At 49.6% G+C, this 20,241-nt stretch overlaps 1 long non-coding RNA gene across 1 annotated transcript in view; it reads right to left on the bottom strand.

Annotated features, from left to right (window-relative positions):
- Positions 1-6,212: 6,212 nt before the first annotated feature.
- Positions 6,213-20,241, bottom strand: part of LOC131998994 (uncharacterized) — a 76,481-nt gene continuing 62,452 nt past the window's right edge. The window contains exon 4 of the long non-coding RNA XR_009398972.1: positions 6,213-6,930. This is a non-coding gene — a long non-coding RNA (uncharacterized LOC131998994). The remainder of the gene's footprint in view (positions 6,931-20,241) is intronic.

The raw sequence follows: 20,241 nt of genomic DNA, 5'->3' as shown, positions 1-20,241 counted from the left end.
GCTACTCACCCCAGCATCACCTCTGGATTCTCTTTATCGTCTCGGACATGGGAAACCTTACGCTTAGAACACGGGTCTCCAGTGCTGTGGCATGCAAACGTTAACCCCCGGGTCCGGCCCCGTTGACAGGGTCATTATCCTTCTCCCTTTCTGATGACAGACGAGTATCTTAACATTCACCTAATAGAACCGTCGATGGCAAAATAGCCAGGCTGGGGATTTCTCTACCAGCAAGGAACCACCTGCCTAGCAATCTTTTCCAAATCGGAGGAGAATAATTCTAAAAAAGAACACAAAGAAACCAGCCCTCTTTACCAAAATAGTCCTAGCTGTGGGATTCCCTGGGGAAAAAAAAAAAAAATTTTTTTTTTTTTTTAAGTGTAAATGATGGGAAAGAGATGGCTCTGAATTGGCCGCAGCTTCCTGGCACAGAAGGCTTTCCTTTATAAAGCTTCCGTTTGAACTCACACCAGACTATTTACATTACAAAAATAGGGCATATGTGTTGATTGTAAAAACAGCCACAAAATATGAAGTAAAGTGCAAAAGTCCCCATTCTTCCTTCCAATTCCCTAAGGGTAATTCCTGTTAGAAGATCTTCAAGACAGTCTTCTGTGCAGGTGGAAATCTATCTGTGTGTAGTGAGAAGAGTTCTGAACAAGAAGATCGGACCGCACAGATGACTGTGAAATTGGCTTTATTTCCTCCAAATGATCGATATGTGCGTGTATGGAAACGTATCTCCCCTGGTTAGCACTTACACGTCTTGCCCGTTCTTTTGGGAGCTGAATGCTTTTTCCTATGCGCACGCACCACAATTACTGACCTTTCCTCCAAGTACTGAATTTTTACACTATTGCAAATAGCGCGATAAAAACCAGCCTTTTGTACCTGTGGGTGTGTAACTGTCCACTTATACTTTGGGACAGCTTTTATAAGACACATAACCAGAAGTGACCTTTCTGGATTTGAGGATCTCTACGCTGGAAGGTTTTAGGAGAACGTACCCTCTACTTTTACTAACACCAGATACTATCAGTCTTTTTGATTTTTCCCAAAAGAGTAATCTTTAAAGAAAAATCCTTACATTTCCCTGACCCCTAAGACAGGTTAAATATTCTGCCTTCCATCCACTCCTCTGCGTTCGCTTCTGTTCCCACAAGCAGAGGGCAGTCAGTTCCGAGGGTCCTGTTCCACAGCCTTGACCCCGAAGTCAGGAAAAGAAAACCAACGCCGGTCGTTGGAGATCCATGCATAAAGATGCTCTGTGCTGTTTACTCTTAGCCTCTCTCCTTAGACCCGGGAACTACCCAGGTTGGAGGCGAGGTGGGGGTGAGGGTGGGGACAGGTGGGGCTACCAGTTTTGTCTTAGAGGGAGGTCACATGCCTGGAGCCACATGGCATCCTCAAACCCGACACGTGGTTTCAGAGTTTGATCAAAATGCCCTAGGCCGAAGGCATGAAGGCCAAGAGCCGTGACCCGAAAGGGAACATCAGCGTGGGGAGGCGAGATGCCGGCCGTGCAGGACGTCAGGAGGGTGGTCCCACGCGGGCCCACCACTGATTTCTCCCACTGGTGGAAGGAGGGGCTGGTGGGCTCTGCAAGGCCTCTTCCAGCTGTGCGTGCCTTTGGCCCAGAAAACCACAACCCCCCCATCCGCATTTGGAATCTAGTTGCTCAGTGATAAAGTCCAGAGTGAGGTTTTGATGATAACTCCTCCCCAGTGTATGGTTCTTTCTTCTTAAGGTAGAGGTCCGTGACTCGTTCATGAGTCTTGTATAACATCTAGTGCTCGTAACATCACATGTCCATCCACCAGTGACCCCATCCCTCCTCCCCTCTCCCCTCCAGCAACCCTCAGATTGTTTCCTGTGATTAAGATTCTCTTATGGTTTGTCTCCCTCTCCAGTACCATGTTGCTTTATATTTTCCTCTCTTCTCCTGTGATGCTGTTTTGTTTCTTAAATGCCACAAATGAGTGAGATCATATGACGATTGTCTTTCTCTGACTGACTTATCTCACTTAGCATAATACCCTCTAGTTCCATCCATGTCCTTGCAAATGGAGAGATATCATTTTTGATGGCTGCTTAATATTTCATTGTGTCTGTATACACACACACACAATGGAATATGCACACACATGCGTGCGCGCACGCACACACACACCACTTTATCCATTCATCTGTTGATGGACATCTAGGTTCCTTCCATAGTTTGGCTATTGTGGACACTGCTGCTATGAACATTCGGGTGCAGGTACCCCTTCGGATCACTACATTTGTATCTTTGGGGTAAATACCCAGTAGTGCGATTGCTGGGTCATAGGGTAGCTCTGTTTTCAACTTTTTGAGGAACCTCCATACTGTTTTCCAGAGTGGCTGCCCCAGCCTGCATTCCCACCAGCAGTGTAGGAGGGTTCCCCTTTCTCCGCATCCTTGCCAGATCTGTCGTTTCCTGACTTGTTAATTTTAGCCATTCTGACTGGTGTGAGGTTGTATCTCACTGTGGTTTTGATCTGTATTTCCCTGATGCTGAGTGATGTGGAGCCTTTTTTTTCACGTGTCTGTTGGCCATCTGGATGTCTTCTTTGCAGAAATGTCTGTTCATATCTTCTGCCCATTTCTTGATTGGATTATTTGTTCTTTGGGTGTTGAGTTTGAGAAGTTCTTTTTTAAAAATGTTTATTTATTTGAGAGAGAAAGAGAGAGAGTGAGAAAGAGAGAGAGCACAAGCAGGGGAGGGATAGAGGGAGAAGCAGGCTCCCCACTGTGCACAGAGCACGATGCGGGACTTGTTACCAGGACCCTGGGATCAGGACCTGAGCCGAAGGCGGATGCTTCACCGACTGAACCACCCAGGCGCCCTGAGTTTGATAAGTTCTTTACAGATTTTGGATACTAGCCCTTTATCTGATAAGACATTTGCAAATTTCTTCTCCCATTCTGTCAGCTTTTGTTGACTGTTTCCTTTGCTGTGCAAAAGCTTTTTATTTTGATGAAGTCCCGACAGTTCATTTTTGCAACTCAAACAATTAGAATAGTTCCTATATCCTGGTCATTATTTCAAAGATAAATTGTCTATGAGTAAGAGAAATCACTTTCACTAGGGCACATAGTTTCCCACAGAGAGCGCCTCAATTTTACTTCTGGCTCAAGTCTCCAGATTACCAAAAGGTGGATCTTTTGTATTTGACCACCGTAAAGCTAAAACATTGAGATTACGAAGTAATAATTAACCTGATGAGGAGTTGTCCCTAGGCACTGGACTGGCTAGGTCTCACGTGAACGCAGCATCAATGCTGGACTATGTTAATGACTTCCATCCAGCCAACTTGCCTGTGTTCCCCCATCTTTTCCCTCAACGAACAGTTTAATAACAATACAACTGGAAATGTCTGTACAAAGCGTTCATTTGCAAAAAAACTTGACGGCAGCGAGGTGAATACAAGCTGTACTGTGCAGCTCGGAGAATCTCCCACAGAGAACGCACTGGGGTGAGACTTTTATTTATTTATTTTGGTTTTGGTTTTTTTTAAAAGATTTTATTCTCTTATTTGAGAGTGAGAGAGAGCGGGCAGGCAGGGGGAGGAGCAGAGGGAGATGGAGACAATCTCCAGCAGACTCCATGCTGAGTAGTTCAGAGCCCGTCTCAGGGCTTGATCCCAGGACCCCAAGATCATGACCTGAGCCAGAACCAAGAGTCGGGCGCTCAACGGTCAGATCCACCCAGGTGCTCTGGGGGTGAACATTCTAAAGCACCTGCACCTATGCCCTCTCGTCGAACCTTCACAGCCGTCCTCGAGCTGGGCAAGATGGATACTATTATTTCTAATCCAGCACTGAGCAAACTGAAGCAAACTCCCTCTGCCGGGAGTTGACCCTTGGTCTCCTGACTCCTGCAGTCAACCCACGGTCTCCACCTTCTGTGCTGGGCGCACTCTCCACAGCAGAAAGAATGAGGCACAGGAAGGTGGAAAGACCACACTAAGTCACATTTCTGGGTGCTGGGGCACCACGGAGAGGAACTGCTCATTTGCTTTCAGTAAAGAAAAAACTGAGACTTAACAGTAAGACCTCTTGCATTAAATCTCGCCATATTCTATAAACAGTTCTTGGTTCTCAGACATTCCCAGAGTGGAACAGACACGGAGCAGACACGTATGGAGTCTCTCGTCAGTGCGAGGATGACAGTGGACACAGAGATTAAGAATGCACGGGTGTTGCTTGAAGACTGGGAAATCTGTGCAGGGGGAGGAGGTGTGGGTCATTTCCAAGGACAGCGTGGGCCGCCCTAGGAGGCGCGGGCTAGCATGTGAGTGGCACCTGTGCCGCATTTAGTTTGAGAATGGGGGAGACAGGTAGACAGAGGCCGGCCGGGGACGGGACAAGCAGAGGACATCTGATACGGCACAGTGCAGGGGGGACAGGGACAACGGACGGAAGGGAGCCGTCCATGCTTCTGCACACACCTTTGTTGATGCAATCTACCTTCTCCCGGGGAGCTACCTGAGGGAACCTGTGGAATTATATACCTGGCAGTTGGAGAACAAAGGTAAACAAAGGGCAGACAGAGCCTGAGGTCACAGCGTGAGCTGGTAATAACATCACAAATTCCTAAAGGGAAGGGTAGTCTGGTTGCAGCTGCAAACGCCTACAGGGAGGAGGTAGGCACTCGCCCAGGTTCCAGCACCCTCCATCAAATAGGCTTTTCCCGATCCTAGCTGCAGACCTGGGGCCCCGCTGAGCCCTCGCACACGGCCAGATCCAACGCGCTTCTCAGTCAAGAATCAAACCTCCTGGGAGCACCTACAAACAGTCAAGGTCATGGGCAAACGGGCTTCCTTCCCCAGCGTCCTACATCTTGAAATGGTTGCCAATTCCGCTCCCTTTGGAAGATCAGGACCTGCTGGGCCTCCATCTGAGAGCATCCGTACCAACGTGGACTTAAACAGCCACACACGCAAGGGATAGGATGTCGTATGTGCCTCGTAGGCAACGTGCGTTTCGCTTTAAAAACGGAAAACCGGCACAGAACCCAGAATTCAGTAACGTGGCCCAAAATAAAATATTAACGAGTCTAAGCTTCAACAGAATCAGAAACCAGATGCCGATGGCTCGTGTCTGGTGCTCATCGTGGAAGATAAGCTTCATGGGGGTGTGGCCAGGAGAACCTGGGTCCCTGCTGGATCTCCAAGGCCGGGAACAGAGCCTCACCGTGGCTTGGACAACCGCGACTCAGGCTGAATAGTGGAAATGACCATGGGGGGCTCTAGTCTTTTCCTGACGGCTGAGCCTGCCCAAAAGTTTTCATTTTTTTAAAAAACATTTTATTTATTTATTTATTTGACAGACAGTGAGAGAGGGTACACAAGCAGGGGGAGCAGGAGAGGGAGAAGCAGGCTTCCCGCTGAGCAGGGAGCCCAATGCAGGGCTTGATCTCAGAACCCTGGGATCATGACCTGAGCCGAAGGCAGATGCTTAACCACTGAGCCACCCAGGCGCCCCAAAGTTTCTGGCTTTGACTGGAACACATCCTCTTAATCTCACGCACGTTTTAACTCAGCAGTTCACAGGCTTTTCCCTGAGAAAGCTGGTGTTTTCAGAACAAGAGCATATGGACACACGCGCGCGCATTCGCGTCCCGGAAATGTTTCAGAGGCTGGCATCATTTGGAAGTCTGTTTCCAGGTTCACATCCGATTCTCGGCTGCCCTGGGGTGGGGGCAGCCTGCTTGGGGTTCTTGTCAGCAACTGGTGCAGTCAGAGCCTGCCCCTCTTCACCCCCAACCCCTGGGTGACGAAAGCTGAGTTCCTCTGGGCTCTGTTCTGGGGCACACGGGACCGAGGTGCTAAATGCACATCTCATGACAGCCAGGTCCTTGGATGGGTCCCCCAGGCCCAAGAAGTGCCCTGCGCCCTACTTTACAACAGTGCACCCCCCAAACCACTTCTCATAGTATTTTCTTTCATATCATCCTGCAGTTGGGGGGAGTGCACACAGCTCAGAACAATGAGCTCCCAAGTCAGCCCCACTGCTGGGCCATCCCTCTTCTCTAAGTAGGGGAGGGCAGAGGCAGCGAGGAGATGTGGGAACCTGGAATCTTCTTGGAGCCTCACAGGCTAAGTGTGAACCTCCCCGCTCCCCCCCTTCTTACCCCTACCTCCCCCCCCACCTCCTCGTCCCCTCCCCTCTTCTCTTGTTGGGGCTTTTACAGCAGTCATGTCTTCTATGAAAGGCAAGGCCTGTCCGGACACGAAGCAGCCACGGAAGGTCCTCCAGGCAAGGCTTCCCATAGACAATTTGGCCAAAATCATAAATTAAGTTGAAAATTTGATCCTGCTTGCTGCCAAGTGGGGCTAATTAATTTCTGTAGAGACTGATGAACAGGAAGCGCACTATTCATATTATTTCATCAACAATTAATTCACTAAGCTCAGATTCATTAGTTTCCTGGCATTCGCCTTCCTAAACAGTGCTGGAAGGTGCTTGCGGAGGGAGCCGGCTATTTTAAGCCTCGCGGAGAACACCTGAGGCTGAGCTGCCTGTTTGCAGGTGACTTCACCCTCCCCGGGAGAGGACTCATTAGGGATTGCTTTGCAGCCCCGGGAGGCCAGGCCTGGGTGGTGCTCCATTCCTCCCTGGAATGTTCTGGAGCTTTGCGGCCTCCCTGGCAGGGGGAAGTCCTGCTCTGGGCCCCATATTAATCGCTGCTGCACTAATGAGCTTCACAAATGCCCCGAGGTGCTCTGAGGACAGGAAGCTGGGGGGGGGGGGCGCTCTAGCTTGGTTGGCTTCAGGTTGGTCTCCTCAGCCCCACCTGGCTCCCCCTGCCCCAGGAGATGCCTTGCATTCTAGAGCAGAAGGTCCCTAAGCCAGAGCCATTCCTCAGTTGATCAGCAGGCACCTGCAGCATTCATGGGTGCAGACCTGGAAGACAGAGGAAGAACGGTATAAACACTCCACAAGAATGATAAGCTCCACAGGATTGGGACCCTATCTGTTTCTCAACTGTATATCCAGCTTCTAGCCCAGGTCCTGATGTATAGTACGTGCTCAATAAATGTGAGGGATAGGAAGAAAGAGAGGGAGGGAAGTAGGAAAGAAGGAAGGGAAAAAATTGCAATGACTAAGCCAAAAGCTGAGATGACTATGAGCTACCCCCAGATAGGAGAAATGGGGTGAGATGACAGTCAAAGCCATGCTGTGCAGTCGTACAGGTTGTGCACTGCACCTTTCTGAGGGCACCATTCACATGTGTAAATAGATCTAGAATTATGCAGTCTGCAACCCGCACAACTGTACACAGCATGGGGATAAACAGAACATTCAGGCTGAGCGCACAGTGTGTGCAAAGGCCTGGAAGTAAACAAGAAAAAGCAAGAGCATTGAGTGAGCTCGGATTAGCAGCTCGGATTAGCTAGAAATCACCTTGAGGGTGGAGATGGTATTTTCTACCTCTCTGTATCTTCCACATGGTACCTCACATGTAGTGGCAGGTGAGGGATGGCCCCCGAATTAAACTTCAGGTTTCCTCCCAGAACAAAAAGAACCCAGGACTCCATGCTGATGTCCAGTCCTGGGATCACGCCCAGCACCACAAAGGCAGTGCTCACTCCACCAGGGCCATCAGACAAGGGAGAAGAGATGTCTATCACTTCCAGGCATTGTGCTGTGACTCCAGGAGGAGAAAGATGCCTTTCGGTGGTGCCTCGTCACCCTCTCTCTCTTTGGAACCGTGACTTGCAGGAGGCTGTGGTCTGAGCCCGTGTTCACTGTACTATCGCTTAGAGCCATGAAAGGCTAGAGAAATTGTCTTGTCCAGTCCTCATGTCACTCTGGAGGAGACAGGAGCCTGGAGGAGGAAGAAAGCCCACCCTGCTGGTTAGCAAAGGAATGAGGGCTCCAATCTCATCCTTTGGAAGTTCCTGCCCATCACAGGCCTCGGCAAACGTTCCCTCCTCTTCCAGCTCCCACCTCCCCAAACGGCACGACCAGCCTGAAGGTGGACAAGGTATGCTCATCGGTCCTGATCTGTTCTGAGTTCAAGTCAGGAGGTACTGTCGGCTCCTGGGTCTTAAGGGACACTGTGAAGCTCCATTCAGGTCATGGGGTTCCCCAGAACCTTCTCCAGCAAAGAGCAGAGGCAAGGCAGGCTGGCTGGCTGGCTGGGAATTGTAGGAGAAAAGAAGGCAACATGGTTTGGAGAGAGCCCAAGCAGCCCCTCCCCACAGCCCCCCACTCCCCAAGGAAGCTGCAAGTTGTGGGTCTGCACAGGACAGGAACTTGGCCTGCACACCTGGCTTGGGGACAATGGGCATCCTCACTCAGGCCAAGGAGAAGCCGTAAACAACCGTGCAAGGACAGGCTTCCGTCAGCCAGCCATGGGCTTGCGCACAGAGACGTGGTCCGGTTGGTTTACCTGGTGGTGCTCCACCCTCGTGAACGAGGACAGGCCAAGGAGAAGCCTCGGAGACAGCCAGGAGGATCTGGCTCTGGTTCTTGGCAGCAACCATACACTTGACATTCTCTGTGCTCGTGAATTTCCTTTTTTGTCTGTGCATAGTAAACGGCTGGGGCTTACAGCAAGCTTTGGCCCATGGGGCGGGCAAGTCAGAGCCCTTAAGGGCAGCCTTGCTCAGAAGCCCTGGCGTGCTCAGACCCCGTATCGCTGCAAAGAAACACGCACTCTTTTCCCCAGGAGGGGTTTGCCCATTACCACTCCCCCCCACCCCCCCGCCGTCCCCTGCATGGTGCCAGGAACAGCATTTTACGGAGGCTCCAATATTTGAAACGTTTTGCAAAAAATATGAAATAGTGCCCTCTTTCCAATCTCAAGTGGGAAGAGAGGCTGCGTTTTGAAGTTGCAATCGTTCACTTAAGAAAGATTCTAGGTAGAAGGAGCGAAACACAGCACACCCGGCTTTTTAGGTACCCAGGCCCCCTGGTTACGACCCTTACATTATGGAAGATCCGTAAAAACGGGGGAAAACATCAAAGTTTTCCCCCGAAAACATCAAGGAGTATCTGTTAGATTGAGAATAAATGGTACAAAATGAAAAACAAAACAAAACAAAAACAGGGCCTCAATTCAACCTATAACCCACTGAGCTTCCGAAGGAGCCAAACTTCAGAAGAGACGCGGAGCCGATGCTGGACATCATGAATGTCTTTTAGCTTAAAGAGGCAGAAGGTGGAGGGAGCGGAGGACTCAGGGCTGAGGCCCAGGCTCAGGAGCGGCGCTGAGCTGGAGGCTTGACGGATGGGGGTGGCAGGGAGGGAAGGCACGAGTCCCCGCAGCAGCCGCTGGAGGCAATTTGGGTAAATTTGGGGGCCACTGAGTTGGAAGGTCTGCCAAGGCAGCCTTTCATTCAGCTTCAGGCCCCTGGAGGCACCCGTGTGGTGGGAGCTACCCCCCGGGTCCAGGGTTGGGGGGTCCATGGGGAGGCACACAGTGAAAATACTTGGGGAGGGCTGTTCATGCCCCAAGACCAGAGCCCGGGGGCAGAATCTAGTAGCAGAAACATGCACTTTGCAAGAATCCGCTTCCCTCTCCTTATCCCTGGGGCCCCTCTCCTTAGCCCCAGTGGCGAGGCCACTGAACGCTTCTGTTTTAAGATCACCTAACCTGCGTGGCTCAGTCGTTAAGCCTCCGGCTCAGGTCATGATCCCAGGGTCCTGGGATCAAGCCCCACATCAGGCTCCCTGCGTGGCAGGAAGCCTACTTTTCCCTTTTCCACTCCCCTTGCTTGTGTTCTCTCTCTCTCTCGCTGTGTCTTTCTCTGTCAAATAAATAAAATCTTAAAAAAAAAAAAAAGATCACATAGCAAACCCAATCAAAGATCAATACGAAGACCAAGAGTGCAGGAGGACAGAGTCAAGAAGCACTGAAAACCTGGGTTTTGTTTTTGCTTCGCGGAGTGGGGAAACAGGTCTCAAGGAAATTCTGATGGCGCAAGGGTAGGAGAATCCCAATGGCGAGGAGAGTCTGAGGACAGTTTATAAAATGTCAGTGATGATCGTAACAATCATATAATTCTAGCAGCAGAGGCTAACACTTGTTATAAGTGACAAATGGCCAGAAATAAGGCTCTAAGTGGTTTCGTCCTCACAAGAAAACCCCCAGGAGACCTCTTAGTGTTGCTGTGCCCATTTCACAGATGTGCATGTGGAGGCTCAGAGAGGCTGAAGCACTTGGAGGATGGGGGAGGGCAAGAACACACTTCTGAAAAAATATTTACTGCAAAAAAAAAAAAATACATTTCACATGGCATCCGCTTTATTCTCTCTATAAAATTCAGGAATGCTTTCAAGACACAAAACCTGAATTAAGATGAAAGAAACCTAGGAAGGAAGTCGGATGACATAACAATAAAACGACGTGAATCTAAAATGTTATGGTGGAATTCGAAGCCTTAGAAGCAGGAAAGAACAGTATTTATCCCAGAGAAAATGAAAATAGAATCCGTTTCTTCCTCTGTGGATAGCCTGGCCAGAAGGAGGGGCTGGGGGGGGATGGTAAGGCTTAGCATCATTAGAGGCCCGGGGCCCACTGCTTGATTCTTTCGCTGGAAACATTTACACACTTTCATCTGCCTGGAAAGATCTGGATTTGATCCTGCCAACAGAGAGATGATCAAACTGGATGACTTTGCTGGCTCTCCAGCCCCTCCGGTCTGCAAATTTTCCTTCTATCAAATCACGTAAATGGGTCCTATCAAAAGTTAGGTTTGAGGGATAGTGATTTTTGAGGGGGGGGGGCGGAAGGGGAGGGTGAGGCCTATTTTCCTTTCTTGGATTCAATAAGAAGTCCAGGACCTTGCTCTTTCTATGGGGCCCTGCCTCGCTGACTCTCAGCCGGGTGCTTTGGGTGGGTCTCTCTTCCCTCCCTAGCTCCCCAGGTGGGCGCCGACTTCAGCTCTCTCCATCCTGATGCATAAACTGAGCTGCGGTAGCTTCTGACCTGGGGAAGGGGTTTGGGGGGTGGGGAGATATGGCCCAAGAAGAGAATCAGCACACTTGCAAACACGGAGCTGGGCTGAGTCCACTACATCCCTCAGACCCTGGCCGGCGTCAGGGGGCACTGTCCACCTAGCCTGACCCCGCCAGGACAGTGCAGGAACATCTGCCATCAGGCTCCCCTTCTGCTCAAGCCAGCTTGTAACTCGAAGAGGTCCAACTGATTCAGGGGCGCAGAATAAATCAATAACGTGGTCTAAAGCTAACCTTCCTTTTCTGAGACTCTGCGGGTGTTGAATACAGCATTCTAGTAGACTCTGTGCTCACGAGAGCATTCTATCTTCAGGTCCTTCTTAAGAACAATCAACAGAAGGAAAATCAATGAGCAGTACATAAACGGCACGCACATAAACAGAACTCCCTTCATGTATGCTTTTAGCATTTTAATAGTCGTGAGGGTTGCCTTCCTCACCAGGTTACAGACCCTCAGGGCCTCAAAGACCAAAGGAAGGAAGGAGCTGCGTGAGTTGAAGGTGACATGACTTGTTCCCCGACCCCAATGCCAAGCCCACCCAGTCTGAAGACGAGCCTGCTGGGTTTCCAAATGGGCAAGGTCTCTCGTAAGATGTCTATGGCCGTGCCAAGGGAGAAAAGAGGAACAGAGGAGAAAATCTCTTTTGTTCCTCTAACCAACATTCCCCGAACCTCCCTCTGTGCTCTGGCTTCCCAGCCTCCTTCCAGTTCCCTAAATGCGCCCTGCTTCTCTCTGCTTTTCCCTCCACTGTGTTTTCCGTCACGGCACCTACCTACCGCTGTAGGAAATAAAATGCTTATCGATGTTTCTTTGTTGAACATCAGACTCTTTCTCAACAGTCAGGTCTGCAACGCAGAGGCCACACAGGTCTCGGCCTCTACTCCAGACTCAAGAGGGCAGACAGGCTCACCACACAGTGCTCGCTGAATAAACGAATGTAGGAACCAGGGCTTATTGCTTCTTTGGGGTTAGGAGGGATGAAGGAGTGAGTTTCTTCGTGCGTTGTTTCTGAACTGAGATTTTCTTTTACTTCTCAAGCTGCTTCTTTACTGAAAGGCTGCTATACTGTCAACAACAGTCTTTGATGTTTCGTTTCTACAGAGGAGGGGAAGGAAGGTGAGCACGCTCGGAGCCCCGTGGAGGGAGAAGGAGGTACTTGGGCTCCTCAGAAACGGGTCCTGTGAGTTTATCTTTCTCTGGATGCTTGAGGGGGTTTTCCAGCCGAGGGAATGAAAGCGATGTCGATTCTACTTCCAGAAGCGAGTCTAACCTCTGCCGTCAGAAGTCAGCTGGTGGGTACTGGCGGAGTGTTCAAATTCTGACTTCTGAATAAAAGAACATCGACCTTACTTAGAATTTTCTGATTTGCCATTATTCAAAGATGTTGGAGAACTAGGAGGGGAATGTGAAACTCAGAAAGACAAGTTCTCTCTCTCTCCCTCTCCTTTTAAATTAAGGAAATGGTGTCTCATCCACTGGGGGGGGAAGGTCTGTACCCATTATGGTAGTGGGTAATCATGTTTGATTATGCCGCAGAAGCAAGTCCGAACCCAGAAACAGAAACAGAAGCAGGATCCAGTCTTGCAGCTACAGAACTGCGACGGGCATCCTGCGTGGCAGGGCCTGGCTTGGCTCTCTAGCAGCACTTCCCGTCGCCCCTGCTGCTGGGGGCCCCTGCCCACTGCCCGACGGCCATTCTAAACCCGCCTTTCACTCATGCCTGCACCCCCACGGCCACCCCTCCCCTCTCTTGCCCAACTCCCCTTGATTCTTCAGATCTCACCTTAACACATCTCTTCTGCTAGAAACCCTTTGCTAGACCCCATGGTCTGAGCAAGGGCCCTGAGGTCAGGCCCAAACCACAGGGGCTCCCAGGCCATCACACTCAGCGAGGACCTCTCCCTCTTGGCGGTACTGAGTCCTTCACTGGCCCATACCTAGCACCATGCCTGGCACAGGATCTCAGTTAGTATTTGTGGAATACAGACCAGAGGGAAAGAGGCCAAAACGTTGCCAGTGGTTTTGCCTTGACCGTACAGCAACTCACGCTGATGAGTGTTCCTTCTTCCTCCTTTTCTGTATTTTTCAAAATTTCTACTATAAGCACGGATTACATTTGCAATAGAGAACAACAGCTACTCTGGGATCGTAACATATCTGGAGAGGGCGTGAATTGATGTAATATCAACCGTCTTTTCTTTTCTCATAGAAGGACAGAGGTATTTTGTGCTTAGGTCCTTCTCTGGGGAAAAGAAACCTTACAAATCTGTGAGGGAGAGTCATGGGGCCGGTGAGCTCTGTGAGGACGTTCTCCAACGGAGCTGCGGATGCTGGGAGGGGGGGGGCCCACCCTGGCAGGAACAGGCTTTTCGGGATCTCTGGCACCCCACTCGAGGCCTGGATTGGTGCAGGCACTCACACGTGTTTGCTGAACTCCTTGGCATCAGTTTTAGGTATGAAACGAAACTAGATGATGCAAAAGAAAGCACCCTGTGCTTTGTGCCGTTGTTCTGGAAGTCTGGGGCACGCGAGAGGGGAAATTTCACTGTCACAGAAACAGAAGCGTGCTGGCAGGTGTGTAAATGCACAGTTCTGCTCCACTCATGTAGAGGTAAGACTGAATGGACTTCAATTGTCCAGACAATGATTAAAAACACAAACAAGCAGGGCACCTGGGTGGCTCAGTGGGTTAAGCCTTTGCCTTCAGCTCAGGTCATGATCTTGGGGTCCCGGGATTGAGCCCCACATTGTGCTCCCTGCTCGGCGGGGAGCCTGCTTCCTCCTCTCTCTCTGCCTGCCTCTCTGACTGTTTGTGATCTCTCTCTCTGTCAAATAAATAAATAACGTCTTTTTAAAAAACCTTAAAAAAAAAAACACCCACAGACAACCAAAAAATTAAAAAAAAGAAAGAAAGAAAGAAAGAAAAAGAAAAGAAGGGGAAAAAAAGAAGGAAAGAAAAAGAAAAGGAAAAAAAAATCCACAAAAACCCAAAGGATAGTCCATTAAGTGCATGAGGCCATGGTGTCTGGTTCATGCCCTGGAAACCCCAAGAGCTTGGCGGAGCCTCCTTCCGAGACGCGCGTGCGGCCTTGGGCCCCGGAGCTACGGCAGGAGCCCCACACTGTCGTGGTCGCGCCGTCTTCCACTGACAAGGCACGTGGGACCGTTCTGATGGCACAACACGAAAGGTATGTATCAGAACTAGAAATGGCCCTTCAAGAACATCTACCCTGTCCTTTTACAAAGAAGCACAATTCGGGAGGTCGGTGGACCTTCTTCAAATCGCACAGCAATAATCGTAAAACCGTGATATGACGGACAGACCAAAAAAAAAAAAAAAAAAAAAAAAAAAAATCGCAGGCTCCCGGTTCCCTCTGCCAAGGGGACTGTAACCTGGGGTTGGCCTGACCCAGTGAGATCCAGGATGGCGGGGGAGGGAGCCCTATGCTTCAGGGTGAGTTCCAACAAACATTCTTTTCATCTTTTTTTAATGGGTTCTGAAGAGCGATTACCCTCAGTGGAAGGAACCACTGACTTCTGGGGCAAAGTCCCACTGCCCAACCTTGCCGGACAGAAAAAGTATTCCTTAGTAATTACTGCAAAGTGGGTTCAGAACAAGCCCTCTCCAGCAAAACACACACACACACACACACACACACACACGCACAGGTTCCTACATCACTGGGCAGACTGGGTGCTCCCTGAAGGCAGGGTCCAACTTGCCCATTTTTGTAGAGTGCCCGGAGCGATGCTTTTTCTGGATGAACGAACGAATGAGTGAACCAGTGAACGAACAGTGAAGACTTCGCAGTCAGGCCGTCCTACCTCACCGCCGGTGTAGCACACCCATGTCTCGAGGCCAGTTCTTACGATCCACACTGCAGATGCATTCGGGATGACAGGAAGTAATTAAAATACACCCGAAGCACCGAGGGAACGTTGTCAACGCTCATTTCTATAACCGACAAGCAATGTGGAAACTGCATTTCGCATCCTCCCCCAGGAAACGGGGGCATGCTGACAAGTGGGACATGCAAAAATCTCACAACACGTAACATCTAGTTGGGAAGAAAGATGCCACGCGAAGGAGAAAGACGCCACACATTTGGGTCTGGTTTTTTTGGGGAGGGGGTGGCAGATTTTAGGTCCTTTATGATAGGACTTTGATTTTGTCCCTTCAGTAATTGTTCTATCTTTCCAAATAATTTTTCTCAGGGAAAAAAAAACCACCCACTGCAACCATCGGTGATGTATACACACATGCAACTTTGTTTCTTCTGCGGACTCACCTTTTCCTCCACGTGTAACTGTGAAAACCATCCTAGCGCTTAGGTCCCTTATTCAGCACCTCCTTAAAATTCAGGCTATTGTTTCTTTTAATGAGCAACATTTGGGGATATCCCCCTGCTCATCTGCGCTTCTCGGAGACTACAAATTATCAGGACGCAGCTCATGTCTAGACACCCGCCGGTGTCATTTGAATCACTGATTTAAGCTGTTTACACCCCACATTGTTTTATTTATCCTTCAACATCACATCTCTGTTTAATTAAACTTGACTTTGGTCCTCCTGGCGCACGCCGGAGGGATCTCCATCCCAGCACGGAGGCGGTTTCGCCCTTTCGAATTCCATCTTCGCCTCTGTCTGTTCTAGCACAAGAACACCCTGGCGGCCCCTGTCCCGAGGGCTTGCTTTCCCCGAGAGCCCGAGTCCTGAAAACCACAGGCAGTTGCCAAGGATGTCTCCCATTTACAAGCTGTTCTCCGGCGAACGCTGATCTTCCCCAGACGCTAAATCATAATCTTCATGTTTTTCGTATTTCACATTCTAGCCACAATTTCAACATCCCATCCCCGTGACATTAGGGAATGATAAATCAGCAGGCGGGACAGCTCCCCTGTACAGACTGGTACGGGCGGACCGGGCTCTGCCAACGCCCTCACTCCCGCCAGATGTCGGCGCCCGCCGGGTTAACCCTTTCTCGCAGCTCTGCCCCCCTCCCTCCCAGGGCCCCGAGCTTCCCCAGGGGCCTAGTGTCAACAGCATACAACAGCATTAGTTTCTTCTCTTTTTAAACTTTCCCTTTTTTTTTTTCCCCCTTTCCTTCTCATGGCCTCACTAGACCTAATAGCACTTTAGGGCAAATAAAAATGCTCTCGAGCCAGATACGATGTAAACACATTTTTTTCTTAAAGGAGTCTGTATTAACATCATTTTGCTGTCTCTTATTCACCATGTATCGTTAGAGGGGGAGGAGGCCGGAAAAGCATATTCTCAGGTGCTCGAACACTGAACGCTCATGTTCTGTTGTTACCCTTCAAAGAGCTTTATTGAAATGTGATATACACACCATGGAATTTGTCTATTCAGTGGTGTGCGGGTATATTTATAGACTTGTGCAGCGATAGCCATAATCTAATTTTAGAACGTTTCTACCAGCCTCCAACACAAACCCCTCAATGCCCATTTGTAGTTTCTGCCCGCCGCCCCACCCCCACCCCTCCTCCCCAGCCCCCACCCCAGGTAACAGCTAATTCACCTTCTCTCTCCACGGGCATTTCATACAAATGGAATCCTACAATAGGTGGTCTTTTGTGTCTGGCTTCTTTCACTTAGCCTAATGCTTTTGAAGTTCAGTGCTAATGGCTTTTATTAGTTGGCAAAGCCGTTTGGACCGGCCAAACTGTCCCAGAAGGCTACGTAATCTAATGCGTACATGCTAAGTGTGTTCTCAGAACACGTGCCGCATAGACATGTCCCCTGCATAGAGTGAGCAACTCACTTTTCTGTTCAGGGTCAAGTTCTAAGGGGTCGCAGGGGAGGGGGCCGGCGGAGGGCTGTTTGCAAACACAAAGGCTCCCCGTCACCAGCTGGTACTGGTTTTGAGTTACAGAGAGAAAAATCCCACCCCTCCAATTTACCTGCCCATTTAGATGACAGATCAGGACCAGGTACCTTATTAGAGAAACAGAAAGGCCTTACACGTTCTACCTTTCATGTTAGAGTACTTTGCATATGGAAATAACACGCTCCTGGGGGGTCTTTATTACCTTAGCTAATATAGACCATGGAGTTAGGGAGAAAGAGAAAGTGAACACTGAACGGGGGTGGGGGGTGTCCCAGGCGAGCAGGAGGGAGAGAGGAGTGGGAAGGAGGCAGGTCTTGGGGGAGCAGGGAACGCCGTCCCTTTCCCAGCTCTACTCACCCCCAGTGATGACTTCACAGCCCTGCTGTGGCCGATTGGCCAGGCTGCCCTGCCAAGGAGCCCTTCTCCCACCTGAAGGTTGTGGCTGGGGCCCAGGTCCACAGCCACGGCTGCACGTCAGGACCACTGTGCATCTTTTAAATGACACTCAGGCCCAGGGTCACCTAAATCAGTTAGATCCAAGTCTCTGGAGATGGGGCCTGGGCATAAGCATGTTGGAAGACCTCCTCTGGGTAACTCTCATGCAGGGTCGGGCCTGAGAGCCCGTGGGCTGTGCAGACCAATGCTTATCAAACTTCCACGCATGCGAATCACCCAAGGATCTTGTTAAGCTGCAGATTAGGTCTGGGGGCCCGTGGTTCCCGTGCTTTTAGAACAAGCTCCCAGAGGATGCTGATGCCATTGGGCCCCCGACCACACTCTGAAAGCTGGGGAGCTGGAGAAAAATCAGAGTTTCTGGCGAGCACGGGGTGTTCTGCATCTACCTCTGTTCCCGACCAGCAGCATTAGCATCACCTGAGAACTTGCTGGAAACACCCTTCCGTGGGCCTTACCCCTGACGTATTAAATCAGAAAGTCCAAGGGCAGAGCCCAGCCACAAGCTCTTCAGGTGATGCTGACACACCTTAGGGTTTGCGAACCATGGGTGCACTTGGTTTTCCTAAACATACAATTGCCCCGATATAGGTATTCCTCCTGGCTAGACGACTTTTCTTCCCCCTGATCCTCCCTCCACCGAACTCCTATTCATCCCTCAAAACACATCTCTTCTGTGGTATTTGCCATCCTGTGTTGCACTGCTAAGTGTTTAACGATCGACTCTCTAGAACCCGCTTTTATAGCTTTGGTCAATTTCTTTCTTTCTTTCATTCTTTTTTTCCTTCTTTCTTTCTTTGGTCAATTTCTTTCTTTCTTTCTTTCTTTCTTTCTCAGCTTTGGTCAGTTTCATGCTATCAGCGTGACAATGATAAAGGCAGAGCTGGGATGCATGCTTGCTAGCAAGACATGGGCTCCTGCCAGCCTGCTCCAGCACGTCACCCCCTCTATCCTAGATGTCCTTAACCCGCTGCAGTTAAGTATTTTGGCTGGCCGGCTGACTTCTTGCAAGGCGGTAAATTCTTTGAAGGCTGGTTCCATGTCTCTCCTCTGTCTCCCTCCCCCGTCTTCCAGAGGGGCCTGTGCATACAAAGTCCTTCCTGTATCTTTACTGAATTGAAGCTGACCTCTGTAGTGACATCATCTACCCACACCCATACAGGCGACTGAAATTTTCAACACTGTTCATTAGTGAGATCCTTGCTTTAACTTAAAAACCTAATTTTAGATGGAGCACAATGCCAGAGATACCCTCCATATTTTATTTCAGGATTTGGGTGCGAGCTATCAAGTTGATGACGATGGTATCCCCATTAGAAATCGCGTGAGGGAGGAGCACGGTGTTTGTTTCGTGGGAAGGCAGGCACGGAAGAGGAAGGCTGCACATGGTGGCCTCATGGAGGAGAGACCTCGGGGCCAGGGGACGTGTGCTCCTGGCTCTGCCATGGACCTGGTCTCAGGGTTCCCTACCCTGGACACCCTCCTGTGAAGGAAGTTGCTACAGTAGCAATTAGCTCTGAAGATCTGTCTCTAGTTGGTAAATTCCAACTTAGGACTCTAAACGCTGTCTACCCAGAGAAGAAAGCATGAATTCAGAAATGTTTTCTTCATTAAAAGAGAAAAACCAAAAAAAGCTTCTCTGCTTTATGGAAAGGGTTAAGTATCTAATAAGCCCTAAAGCCTTAGGGGCTTGGTATCTTGCCCTCCTTCCTCCTGATGAATTGCCTGACACTTCCCTGATCCCGCAGCTCCTGTCTTTGGAAAGCAACATTTGGTTCTAGTCATGGCAGAAGCCTGGGCTTTGCTGATTTAAGGCTAGGAAGGAATGTGACAGCAAATTTAAATACTTTCATATCTATAAAAGCACAGGGTCCTGAAACACACATATGTTAACAGAAAACGCTTCTCAGGTCCAACAGAGTTATCTCTCATCATCAGCGTTCAGTTAGCGTTTGTTTTCCTTCCATTCTCGTTAGCAACTGTGAAACTTGGACCCGGTTACGGTTTTCTGTACCGCTGTACCATGTTGAGGCTGGGCTGTCCTTCCAAGGTTCAGATCTCCACGGATTAACTTTACAGAATGAACAATTAGGACACGCATTTTCTCTTATGAAGACTGAGGCTTACAGCTCAGGGATGGCAGCAGCGATTCTGTAGAGACAGAATTTATTGATAAGGTGTATTTTGGGGTTTGAAGGTTATTACAAATAAACCACGGTGCCAGTAAGAGGCTCCTCTGAAAAGCCTCTCCAAGGAGGCTTAAATATTTTTTGGCAAGTGGGAGTTCAGGGATAACTATTCCCTTGGCAATTCAGAAACATAAATTAGGATAATTGTTTCAGAAAATGGTTGGAGAAGGGGATGTGCTGATCAGTTTGAGGTCCAATTAAGCAGAGTCCTTTTCAGATTGTGCTTCGACTCCAGATACGACCCGCTCTGTTCCTCGACACGGCCCCAGACCCACCGACTTCACGATCATGGGTCTTGGGGCAGCTGGGTGGCTCAGTCGTTAAGATCATCCGTCTTGTGCCTTCATAAGGCATAAGGGTTTGACAACTCGGGTTTCAACATTAGTAGAGGGCAAAGAATAAAAGGTCGTTCTGAATTTGAACAAAGAATGAATTTCAGAAAACACCTCAGCAATGTTTTTACTCATTTCCCACTAGGGGCTCCAGACTGCGTCAAACTGAAGGTGTAACAACTGAATTGATTAGCTCAGCCGCGAAAATCAGTTCGGGGCTCCTGCCGTTGGTTCCGGGCTCCTGCCGTTGGTTCCGGGGGATGCACTGTCCCAGCTCCACATTCCATCGGGAAGGTTTTCTTTCTTCGCTCTCCTTCAACATCCCCTACCCACACAGTCACGAGATTCTGCCAACTCTTGCCTGTAACACGTCTAGAATACAGCTTCTCGTTATTCTGTTCCTTCTTAACTTGAGAAGGCGTCCT

This window comes from Mustela nigripes, chromosome 13 (genome assembly GCF_022355385.1).
Source record: "Mustela nigripes isolate SB6536 chromosome 13, MUSNIG.SB6536, whole genome shotgun sequence".
NCBI classification, from domain to species: Eukaryota; Metazoa; Chordata; class Mammalia; order Carnivora; family Mustelidae; genus Mustela; species Mustela nigripes.
The sequence above is the reverse complement of the archived record's forward strand: the minus strand, read 5'-3'. Positions and strand labels throughout refer to the sequence as shown.